Raw genomic sequence first — 14641 nt, forward strand, 5'->3', positions numbered from 1 at the left:
ATGATAAAGGTCAAAATATTGCTAAATTCGATGATTTTTAGTACAAAACAAATAGCCAGAAAACTTGCTTAAAAATGCAAAATTTGCGAAATTATGAGATATAAAGGCCAAATCACATATCGTGAGAAAACATGAAATAGTATCAAAATATTGGTAAAAACTAAGATATTTACGTAAAATCAAACTACATGAATAACGTGAAAAAAGTCACTATATTACCATATTTGAGGATTTTAACTTCAAATCATAGAGCGAGGTTTCGTATTATTTAGATCCAAGAAAAGGCATATGACAATGTTGTTTCCATCACAAATGATAAAAATCAATGTGTTTTCATTAGAATTAACTAAAATGTTCCTGATTTTCCGTTTATATTACCGATGGAAGATGTACACGTAAAACCGCTCTAATCCGGCTGAAACGTCGATATATGCAATAAAAACAGAGTTTCTCCCCTTTTCAATATCTTATTCAGTATTTTAACGAGAAACAAATAGTTGATTGAAAATGAAATGTTTAAGGTTAATTTCTAATCAATTATGTGTTAGCATCATTTTTATCGTATATTTACTGAATTAATAGCAATAAACTGAAAACTCACAAAAACGTTGAAAAACAGCATAATATTGCCTAATTCGATGATATTTTGTTTTTATCACATAAAGGAAAAGGGGATGATAGACGTCAAAATATTGCTGAATTCGATGATTTTTAGTGCGAAACAAAATGCAAGAAAACTTGCTTAAAATGCAATATTATGCGAAAATCTGAGATTTGAAGGCCAAATCACATATCGTGATACTACATGAAATAGTCTCGAAATATTGGTAAAAATGAATATATTTACGCAATAACAAACTACATGAAAAACGAGAAAAAAGTCATTATTATACCCAATTTGTGGATTTTAACTTCGAATCATAAAGCGACGTTTCGTATTTTTTAGACCGTTGAAAAGACGTATAAAGATGTTGATTCCAATACAAATGATAAAAATCAATGTGCTTTCATTGAAATTAACTAAAATGTTCCTGATTTTCGGTTTATATTACCGATTGAAGATGTACACGTAAAACCGTTCTAATCCGGCTGAAACGTCGATATATACAATAAAAACAGTACTTCTCCCCTTTTTAATGTCTTACTCAGTATTTTAACGAGAAACAAATAGATGATTGAAAATGAAGTATTTAAGGTTATTTTCTGATCAATTATGTATTTGCATAATTTTTATCGTATATATAATGAATTTATAACAATAAACTGAAAATTCACAAAAACGTGGAAAAACGGCAAAATATTGCCTAATTCGATGATATTTTGTTAAAATCACATAAACTAAAAGGGGATGAAAAAGGTCAAAATATAGCTAAATTCGATGATTTTTAGTACAAAACAAAATGCAAGAAAACTTGCTTAAAAATGCAAAATTTGCGAAATTCTGAGATATGACGGCCAAATCATATATCGTGAGAAAACATGAAGTAGTATCGAAATATTGGTAAAAACTAATATATTTACGTAAAATAACACTACATGAATAACGTGAAAAAGTCACTATATTACCATATTTGAGGATTTTAACTTCAAATCATAGAGCGAGGTTTCGTATTATTTAGATCCAAGAAAAGACATATGACAATGTTGTTTCCAATACAAATGATAAAAATCAATGTCTTTTCATTAGAATTAACTGAAATGTTCCTGATTTTCCGTTTATATTACCAATGGAAGATGTACACGTAAAACCGCTCTAATCCGGCTGAAGCGTCGATATATGCAATAAAAACAGAACTTCTCCCCTTTTCAATATCTTATTCAGTATTTTAACGAGAAACAAATAGTTGATTGAAAATGAAGAGTTTAAGGTTAATTTCTAATCAATATTGCCTAATTCCTAATATTGCCTAATAAAATTCCTAATATTCCTAATAATTCCTAATAAAATTCCTAATTGCCTAATAGTATATAATGTGTTTGCATCATTTTTATCGTATATTTAATGAATTAATAGCAATAAACTGAAAACTCACAAAAACGTGGAAAAACAGCAAAATATTGCCTAATTCGATGATATTTTGTTTATGTCACATAAAGGAAAAGGGGATGATAGACGTCAAAATATTACTGAATTCGATGATTTTTAGTACGAAACAAAATGCAAGAAAACTTGCTTAAAATGCAATATTATGCGAAAATCTGAGATTTGAAGGCCAAATCACGTATCGTGATACGACATGAAATAGTCTCGAAATATTGGTAAAAATGAATATATATACGTTATAACAAACTACATGAAAAACGTGAAAAAAGTCATTATTATACCCAATTTGTGGTTTTATCTTCGAATCATAAAGCGACGTTTTGTATTTTTTAGACCGTTGAAAAGACGTATAAAGATGTTGCTTCCAATACAAATGATAAAAATCAATGTGTTTTCATTAAAATTAACTAAAATGTTCCTAATTTTCGGTTTATATTACCGATTGAAGATGTACACGTAAAACCGTTCTAATCCGGCTGAAACGTCGATATATGCAATAAAAACAGAACTTCTCCCCTTTTCAATATCTTACTCAGCATTTTAACGAGAAACAAATAGATGATTGAAAATGAATTATTTAAGGTTATTTTCTGATCAATTATGTGTTTGGATAATTTTTATCGTATATATAACGAATTTATAACAATAAACTGAAAATTCAAGAAAACGTGGAAAAACGGCAAAATATTGCCCTATTCGATGATATTTTGTTTAAATCACATAAAAGAAAACGGGATGATAAAGGTCAAAATATTGCTAAATTCGATGATTTTTAGTGCAAAACAAATAGCCAGAAAACTTGCTTAAAAATGCAAAATTTGCGAAATTCTGAGATATAAAGGCCAAATCACATATCGTGAGAAAACATGAAGTAGTATCGAAATATTGGTAACAACTAATATATTTACATAAAATCACACTACATGAATAACGTGAAAAAAGTCACTATATTACCATATTTGAGGATTTTAACTTCAAATCATAGAGTGAGGTTTCGTATTATTTAGATCCAAGAAAAGGCATATGACAATGTTGTTTCCATCACAAATGATAAAAATCAATGTGTTTTCATTAGAATTAACTAAAATGTTCCTGATTTTCCGTTTATATTACCGATGGAAGATGTACACATAAAACCGCACTATTCCAGCTGAAACGTCGATATATGCAATAAAAACAGAACTTCTCCCCTTACTTCTCATCTTACTCAGTATTTTAACAAGAAACAAATAGTTGATTGAAAAGGAAGTGTTTAAGGTTAATTTCTAATCAATTATGTGTTTGCATCATTTTTATCGTATATTTATTGAATTAATTGCAATAAACTGAAAACTCACAAAAACGTGGAAAAACAGAAAAATATTGCCTAATTCGATGATATTTTGTTTATATCACATAAAGGAAAAGGTGATAATAGACGTCAAAATATTGCTGAATTCAATGATTTTTAGTACGAAACAAAATGCAAGAAAACTTGCTTAAAATGCAATATTATTCGAAAATCTGAGATTTGAAGGCCAAATTACATATCGTGATACTACATGAAATAGTCTCGAAATATTGGTATAAATGAATATATTTACGTAATATCAAACTACATGAAAAACGTGAAAAAAGTCATTATTATACCCAATTAGTGGAATTTAACTTCGAATCATAAAGCGACGTTTCGTATTTTTTAAGAGTACATCTTCCATCGGTAATATAAACGGAAAATCAGGAACATTTTAGTTAATTCTAATGAAAACACATTGTTTTTTATCATTTGTATTGGAAACAACATTGTCATATGTCTTTTCTTGGAACTAAATAATACGAAACCTCGCTCTATGATTTGAAGTTAAAATCCTCAAATATGGTAAAATAGTGACTTTTTCACGTTTAATCATGTAGTTTAATATTACTCAAATATATTCATTTTTACCAATATTTCGATACTATTTCATGTAGTATCACGATATGTTATTTGGGTCTTCAAATCTCAGAATTTCGCATAATATTGCATTTTAAGCAAGTTTTCTTGCATTTTGTTTCGTACGAAAAATCATCGAATTTACCAATATTTTGACGTTTATCATCCCCTTTTCCTTTATTTGATTTAAACAAAATATCATCGAATTAGGCAATATTTTGCCGTTTTTCCACGTTTTTGTGAATTTTCAGTCTATGGGTATTAATTCATAATATATACGATAAAAATGATGCAAACACATAATTGATTAGATAATAAGCTTAATACTTCATTTTCAATCAACTATTTGTTTCTCGTTAAAATACTGAGTAGGATATTGAAAAGGGGAGAAGTTCTGTTTTTATTGCATATATCGACGTTTCAGCCGGAAAAGAGCGATTTTCGTGTACATCTTCCATCAGTAATATATACGGAAAATCAGGAACATTTTAGTTAATTCTAATGAAAACACATTGATTTTTATCATTTGTATTGGAAACAACATTGTCATATGTCTTTTCTTGGATCTAAATAATACGAAACCTCGCTCTATGATTTGAAGGTAAAATCCTCAAATATGGTAAAATAGTGACTTTTTCACATTAATCAAGTAGTTTGATATTATGCAAATATATTCATATTTACCAATATTTCGTACTATTTCATGTAGTATCACGATATGTGATTTGGCCTTCAAATCTCAGAATTTCGCATAATATTGCATTTTAAGCAAGTTTTCTTGCATTTTGTTTCGTACGAAAAATCATCGAATTTAGCAATAATTTAACGTTTATCATCCCCTTTTCCTTTATGTGATTTAAACAAAATATCATCGAATTAGGCAATATTTTGCCGTTTTCCACGTTTTTGTGAATTTTTAGTCCATGGGTATTAATTCATATATATACGATAAAAATGATGCAAACACATAATTGATTAGATAATAACCTTAAATACTTCATTTTCAATCAACTATTTCCTTCTCGTTAAAATACTGAGTAAGATATTGAAAGGGGGAGAAGTTCTGTTTTTATTGCATATATCGACGTTTCAGCCGGAATAGAGCGATTTTCGTGTACATCTTCCATCAGTAATATATACAGAAAATCAGGAACATTTTAGTTAATTCTAATGAAAACACATTGATTTTTATCATTTGTATTGGAAACAACATTGTCATATGTCTTTTCTTGGACCTAAATAATACGAAACCTCGCTCTATGATTTGAAGTTAAAATCCTCAAATATGGTTAAATAGTGACTTTTTTTCACGTTTCTCATGTAGTTTGATATTACGTAAATATATTCATTTTTACCAATATTTCGATACTATTTCATGTAGGATCACGATATGTGATTTGGCCTTCAAATCTCAGAATTTCGCATAATATTGCATTTTAAACAAGTTTTCTTGCATTTTGTTTTGTACTAAAAATCATCGAATTTAGCAATATTTTGACGTTTATCATCTCCTTTTCCTTCATGTGATATAACACATAATTGATTAGATAATAACCTTAAATACTTCATTTTCAATCATCTATTTGTTTCTCGTTAAAATACTGAGTAAATTATTGAAAAGGGGAGAAGTTCTGTTTTTATTGCATATATCGACGTTTCAGCCGGAATAGAGCGATTTTCGTGTACATCTTCCATCGGTAATATAAACGGAAAACCAGGAACATTTTAGTTAATTCTAATGAAAACACTTTGATTTTTATCATTTGTATTGGAAACAACATTGTCATATGTCTTTTCTTGGATCCAAATAATACGAAACCTCGCTCTATGATTTAAAGTTAAAATCCTCAAACATGGTAAAATAGTAACTTTTTTCACGTTTTTCATGTAGTTTGATATTACGTAAATATATTCATTTTTACCATTATTTCGATACTATTTCATGTAGTATCACGATATGTGATTTGGCCTTGAAATCTCAGAATTTCGCATAATATTGCATTTTAAGCAAGTTTTCTTGCATTTTGTTTCGTACGAAAAATCACCGAATTTAGCAATATTTTGACGTTTATCATCCCCTTTTCCTACATGTGATTTAAACAAAATATCATCGAATTAGGCAATATTTTGCCGTTTTCCACGTTTTTGTGAATTTTCAGTCCATGGGTTTTAATTCATATATATACGATAAAAATGATGCAAACACATAATTGATTAGATAATAACCTTAAATACTTAATTTTTAATCAACTATTTCTTTCTCGTTAAAATACTGAGTAAGATATTGAAAGGGGGGAGAAGTTCTGATTTTATTGCATATATCAACGTTTCAGCCGGAATACAGCGGTTTTCGTGTACATCTTCCATCGGTAATATAAACGGAATATCAGGAACATTTTAGTTAATTCTAATGAAAACACTTTGATTTTTATCATTTGTATTGGAAAGAACATTGTCATATGTCTTTTCTTGGATCCAAATAATAAGAAACCTCGCTCTATGATCTGAAGTTAAAATCCTCAAATATGGTTAAATAATGACCTATTTCACGTTTTTCATGTAGTTTGATATTACGTAAATATATTCATTTTTACCAATATTTCGATACTATTTCATGTAGTATCACGATATGTGATTTGGCCTTGAAATCTCAGAATTTCGCATAATATTGCATTTTAAGCAAGTTTTCTTGAATTTTGTTTCGTACGAAAAATCATCGAAATTAGCAACATTTTGACGTTTATCATCCCCTTTTCCTTCATGTGATTTAAACAAAATTTCATCGAATTAGGCAATATTTTGCCGTTTTCCACGTTTTTGTAAATTTTCAGTCCATGGGTATTAATTCATTATATATACGATAAAAATAATGCAAACACATAATTGATTAGATAATAACCTTAAATACTTCATTTTCAATCATCTATTTGTTTCTCGTTAAAATACTGAGTAAGATATTGAAAAGGGGAGAAGTTCTGTTTTTATTGCATATATCGACGTTTCAGCCGGAATAGAGCGGTTTTACGTGTACATCTTACATCGGTAATATAAACGGAAAATCAGGAATATTTTAGTTAATTCTAATGAAAACTCATTGATTTTTATCATATGTATTGGAAACAACATTGTCATATGTCTTTTCTTGGATCTACATAATACGAAACCTCGCTCTATGATTCTAAGTTATAATCCTCATATATGGTTAAATAGTGACTTTTTCACGTTAATCATGTAGTTTGATATTACGTAAATATATTCATTTTTTACCAATATTTCGATACTATTTCATGTAGTATCACGATATGTGATTTGGCCTTGAAATCTCAGAATTTCGAATAATATTGCATTTTAAGTAAGTTTTCTTGCATTTTGTTTCGCACGAAAAATCATCGAATTTAGCAATATTTTGACGTTTATCATCCCCTTTTCCTTCATGTGAATTAAACAAAATATCATCGAATTAGGCAAATATTTTGCCGTTTTCCACGTTTTTGTGAATTTTCCGTCCATGGGTATTAATTCATATATATATACGATAAAAATGATGCAAACACATAATTGATTAGATAATAACCTTAAATACTTCATTTTCAATCATCTATTTGTTTCTCGTTAAAATACTGAGAAAGATATTGAAAAGGGGAGAAGTTCGGTTTTTATTGCATATATCGACGTTTCAGCCGGATTAGAGCGGTTTTACGTGTACATCTTAAATCGTTAATATAAACGGAAAATCAAGAACATTATAGTTAATTCTAATGAAAACACATTGTTTTTTATCAATTGTATGGGAAACAACATTGTCATATGTCTTTTCTTGGAACTAAATAATACGAAACCTCGCTCTATGATTTGAAGTTAAAATCCTCAAATATGGTTATATAGTGATTTTTTCACGTTTTTCATGTAGTTTGATATTACGTAAATATATTCATTTTTACCAATATTTCGATACTATTTCATGTAGTATCACGATATGTGATTTGCCCTTCAAATCGCAGAATTTCGCGTAATATTGCATTTTAAGCAATTTTTCTTGCATTTTGTTTCGTACGAAAAATCATCGAATTTAGCAATATTTTGACGTTTATCATCCCCTTTTCCTTCATGTGATTTAAACAAAATGTCATCGAATTAGGCAATATTTTGCCGTTTTTCCTCGTTTTTGTGAATTTTCAGTCCATGGGTATAAATTCATATATATACGATAAAAATGATACAAACACATAATTGATTAAATAATAACCTTAAATACTTCATTTTTAATCAACTATTTGTTACTCGTTAAAATACTGAGTAAGATATTGAAAAGGGGAGAAGATCTGTTTTTATTGCATATATCGACGTTTCAGCCGGAATAGAGCGATTTTCGTGTACATCTTCCACCGGTAATATAAACGGAAAACCAGGGACATTTTAGTTAATTCCAATGAAAACACTTTGATTTTTATCATTTGTATTGGAAACAACATTGTCATATGTCTTTTCTTGGATCCAAATAATACGAAACCTACCTCTATGATTTAAAGGTAAAATCCTCAAATATGGTTATATAGTGACTTTTTTCACGTTTTTCATGTAGTTTGATATTACGTAAATATATTCCTTTTTACCATTATTTCGATACTATTTCATGTAGTATCACGATATGTGATTTGGCCTTGAAATCTCAGAATTTCGCATAATATTGCATTTTAAGCAAGTTTTCTTGCATTTTGTTTCGTACGAAAAATCATCGAATTCAGCAATGTTTTGACGTTTATCATCCCCTTTTCCTTCATGTGATTTAAACAAAATATCATCGAATTAGGCAATATTTTGCCGTTTTCCACGTTTTTGTGAATTTTCCGTCCATGGGTATTAATTCATACATATATACGATAAAAATGGTGCAAACACATAATTGATTAGATAATAACCTTAAATACTTCATTTTCAATCAACTATTTGTTTATCGTTAAAATACTGAGTAAGATATTGAAAAGGGGAGAAGTTCGGTTTTTATTGCATATATCGACGTTTCAGCCGGATTAGAGCGGTTTTACGTGTACATCTTAAATCGTTAATATAAACGGAAAATCAAGAACATTATAGTTAATTCTAACGAAAACACATTGTTTTTTATAATTTGTAATGGAAACAACATTGTCATATGTCTTTTCTTGGATCTAAATAATACGAAACCTCGCTCTATGATTTGAAGTTAAAATCCTCAAATATGGTTATATAGTGATTTTTTTCACGTTTTTCATGTAGTTTGATATTACGTAAATATATTCATTTTTACCAATATTTCGATACTATTTCATGTAGTATCACGATATGTGATTTGGCCTTCAAATCTCAGAATTTCGCATAATATTGCATTTTAAGCAAGTTTTCTTGCATTTTGTTTTGTACGAAAAATCATCGAATTTAGCAATATTTTGACGTTTATCATCCCCTTTTCCTTCATGTGATTTAAACAAAATATCATCGAATTAGGCAATATTTTGCCGTTTTCCACGTTTTTGTGAATTTTCAGTCCATGGGTTTTAATTCATATATATACGATAAAAATGATTCAAACACATAATTGATTAGATAATAACCTTAAATACTTAATTTTTAATCAACTATTTCTTTCTCGTTAAAATACTGAGTAAGATATTGAAAGGGGGGAGAAGTTCTGATTTTATTGCATATATCGACGTTTCAGCCGGAATAGAGCGGTTTTCGTGTACATCTTCCATCGGTAATATAAGCGGAAAATCAGGAACATTTTAGTTAATTCTAATGAAAACACTTTGATTTTTATCATTTGTATTGGAAACAACATTGTCATATGTCTTTTCTTGGATCCAAATAATAAGAAACCTCGCTCTATGATCTGAAGTTAAAATCCTCAAATATGGTTTATGTATATATATATATATATATATATATATATATATATATATATATATATATATATATATATATATATATATATATATATATATATATATATATATATATATATATATATATATATATATATATATATATATATATATATATATATATATATATATATATATATATATATATATATATATATATATATATATAGCAACACACTGGCAGGGGTCTCCATCAACACACTGGCAGGGGTCTCCAGCAACACACTGGCAGAGATCTCCAGCAACACACTGGCAGGGGTCTCCATCAACACACTGGCAGGGGTCTCCAGCAACACACTGGCTGGGGTCTCCAGCAACACACTGGCAGAGATCTCCAGCAACACACTGGCAGGGGTCTCCATCAACACACTGGCAGGGGTCTCCAGCAACACACTGGCAGAGGTCTCCAGCAACACACTGACAGGCCTGTCCCGACGCGACGCTTTACCCGATTATTTACCCGACGATTTACCCGACGCTTTCCCCAACGCTTTACCCGACAATTTACCCGACGCTTTACCCGACGATTTACCCGACGATTTACCCGACGATTTACCAGATGATTTACCTGACGGTTTACCCGACGATTATGTTCGGTCCGACCATTTACTTTTCATTTATGGTATGGGAAAAGTAAAGACGATTATGGTCGACGAACATGTTCGGACAGAACATGTTTATAACCCGGATAAACCTGAGTTCGAGCCTGTCGCAACCGATGCAACTACAGGGCACAGATAGATTTCTGTGATGTCCTCTCCTGTAGGAGCATCAGTTTCGATAGATTCTCTGGATAGCCGAAGATTGATTGACGTCAATCAATATCAAATATCATATAACATCAAATCAATCATATAATCATATAATATCAAATAAAAAATCAAAACAATAAATGGTTTTACCATTTATTTTCTTTTATGATCGGTCCATTTACCCGACCCGACGATTTACCCGACGGTTTACTCGACGATTTACCCGACAGTTTACAATGACGGTTTACCCGAAGGTTTACCCGACGGTTTACTCGACGGTTTACAATGACGATTTACCCGACGGTTTACAATGACGGTTTACCCGACGGTTTACAATGACGGTTTAACCGACGGTTTACCCGACGGTTTACAAAGACGGTTTACCCGACGGTTTACCCGCCGCTTTACTCTGACAGTTTACCCGACGTGTTTAGTTTACAGTTTTCACGTCAGTTATCTTGAGAACAGATTTTAGACTATTTTATTTTATTTTATTTATTCGACGACTTACACTTACTTACGACGACGGGTTTAACTGTCGGGTTTACCCGTTTTTACACGGGTAAAAAACGGGTAAAAATTATCCGACGATTTACGCGACGACATACGCGACGATTAACGCGACGATTTATCCGACGATTTACGCGACGACTTACGCGACGATTTATCCGACGATTTACGCGACGATTTACCCGACGATTTACGCGACGATTTATCTGACGATTTACGCGACGATTTACCCGACGATTTACGCGACGATTTATCCGACGATTTACGCGACGATTTACGCGACGATTTACGCGACGATTTATCCGACGATTTACGCGACGATTTACCCGACGATTTACGCGACGATTTATCCGACGATTTACGCGACGATTTACGCGACGATTTACGCGACGATTTATAAGACGATTTACCCGACGATTTACGCGACGATTTATCCGACGATTAAAGCGACGATTTACCCGACGATTTACGCGACGATTTACCCGACGATTTACGCGACGATTTACCCGACAGTTTACAATGACGGTTTACCCGAAGGTTTACCCGACGGTTTACTCGACGGTTTACAATGACGGTTTACCCGACGGTTTACAATGACAGTTTAACCGACGGTTTACCCGACGGTTTACAAAGACGGTTTACCCGACGGATTACCCGCCGCTTTACCCTGACAGTTTACCCGACGTGTTTAGTTTACAGTTTTCACGTCAGTTATCATGAGAACAGATTTTAGACTATTTTATTTTATTTTATTTATTCGACGACTTACACTTACTTACGACGACGGGTTTACCTGCCGGGTTTACCCGTTTTTACACGGGTAAAAAACGGGTAAAAATTATCCGACGATTTACGCGACGACATACGCGACGATTAACGTGACGATTTATCCGACGATTTACGCGACGACTTACGCGACGATTTATCCGACGATTTACGCGACGATTTACCCGACGATTTAAGCGACGATTTATCCGACGATTTACCCGACGATTTACGCGACGATTTATCCGACGATTTACGCGACGATTTACGCGACGATTTACGCGACGATTTATCCGACGATTTACGCGACGATTTACCAGACGATTTACGCGACGATTTATCCGACGATTTACGCGACGATTTACCCGACGATTTACGCGACGATTTACCCGACGATTTACGCGACGATTTACCCGACAGTTTACAATGACGGTTTACCCGACGGTTTACAATGACGGTTTAACCGACGGTTTACCCGACGGTTTACAAAGACGGTTTACCCGCCGCTTTACCCTGACAGTTTACCTGACGTGTTTAGTTTACAGTTTTCACGTCAGTTATCATGAGAACAGATTTTAGACTATTTTATTTTATTTTATTTATTCGACGACTTACACTTACTTACGACGACGGGTTTACCTGTCGGGTTTACCCGTTTTTACACGGGTAAAAAACGGGTAAAAATTATCCGACGATTTACGCGACGACTTACGCGACGATTAACGCGACGATTAACGCGACGATTTACGCGACGATTTACGCGACGATTTACGCGACGATTTATCCGACGATTTACGCGACGATTTACGCGACGATTTACCCGACGATTTACGCGACGATTTACGCGACGATTTACCCTACGATTTACGCGACGATTTACCCGACGATTTACCCGACGATTTACGCGACGATTTACCCGACGATTTACGCGACGATTTACCCGACGATTTACCCGACGATTTACGCGACGATTTACGCGACGATTTACGCGACGATTTACGCGACGATTTATCCGACGATTATGTTCGGTGACGATTCATTCGGCGATTTATTTATTCATTTTTATTTATTTATTTATTTTTCTTTTATTTTAATTTTTTATTTTTTATTTATATTTATTTATGCTTTATTCGTTATTATTCATTCGGCGATACATTCGGCGGTACATTCGGAGCTTTATTTATTCATTTTTATTTATTTATTTTTATTTATTTATGACCCGACCTGACCCGACACGACCTGACCCGACACGACCTGACCCGACACGACCTGACCCGACACGACCTGACCCGACACGACACGACCTGACCCGACACGACCTGACCCGATACGACCCGACCCGACCTGACCCGACACGACACGACCCGACCCGACACAACCTGACACGACCTGACTCGACACGACCTGACCCGACACGACCTGACACGACACGACCTGACACGACACGACCTGACACGACACGACCTGACACGACACGATCTGACACGACACGACACGACCTGACACGACACGACCTGACCTCGCCTTACCTAATCTAACTCGGGTCCAGGTGTGGGTCCGTGGGCCCCCGGACTTCCACCCTTCCCCACATCCCAGGGTCAGGTCAGGTCAGGTCAAGTTTTAGCTACCCAGAGACCTCACAGTCGAGATGGACGGACGCAGCTACAGGACGGGACACACAAATCTGTGCCCTGTAGTTACACCGTTTTGACAGCCTCGAACACACGTCAGTTCTCATGAGAACAGATTTCCATCCGACTAGGCCATTCTGGGGTCGCCAAGTTTTCCAAAGCTGGTTCTTATATTTATATTGAGTAATTTGGTAACATGTCGTCGGCGGTTTAATGCTCCAATATTCCAGCTGAACAAAATATATATTTGGCTGCAACAGTTAACTTAGATACGTTTGAGTAAATAATATCTGTAATTATTGTATTTGGGCGACAATAAACAGGGTAAAGCTCCGACGTAAATTTGCCTGGCGTGGATGGGTTTTTGCTTGGGCTATTTGAGGAGGAGGAGGATGACGTCTTGACTGGAAGCTGAAGGGGGAGTGTGAAGCCTAGAAGGAGACCAACACGTTGATAACTTAGACATTATTGAGGGCATTTTTCGACATTTAAATTAATATACACGGAAGTAAAATTTAAAGAGAGAAACTCGAGCGTTTTTTTGACTCATGAAGGTTAATAATTTACTAACTTTTATGGTACTCAGTATTTTAACGAGAAACTCAGTATTTTAACGAGAAACAAATAGTTGATTGAAAAAGAAGTATTTAAGGTTATTATCTAATCAATTATGTGTTTGCATCATTTTTATCGTATATATAATGAATACTGGTAAATTTGATGATTTTTCGTACTAAACAAAATGCAAGAAAACTTGCTTAAAATGCAATATTATGCGAAATTCTGAGATTTGAAGGCCAAATCACATATCGTGATACTACATGAAATAGTATCGAAATATTGGTAAAAACGAATATATTTGCGTAATATCAAACTACATGATTAACGTGAAAAAAGTCACTATTTTACCATATTTGAGGATTTTACCTTCAAATCATAGAGCGAGGTTTCGTATTATTTAGTTCCAAGAAAAGACATATGACAATGTTGTTTCCAATACATATGATAAAAAAACAATGTGTTTTCATTAGAATTAACTATAATGTTCTTGATTTTCCGTTTATATTAACGAGGGAAGATGTACACGTAAAATCGCTCTATTGCGG

This window comes from Procambarus clarkii, chromosome 1 (assembly GCF_040958095.1).
Source record: "Procambarus clarkii isolate CNS0578487 chromosome 1, FALCON_Pclarkii_2.0, whole genome shotgun sequence".
In the NCBI taxonomy this organism is placed as follows: Eukaryota; Metazoa; Arthropoda; class Malacostraca; order Decapoda; family Cambaridae; genus Procambarus; species Procambarus clarkii.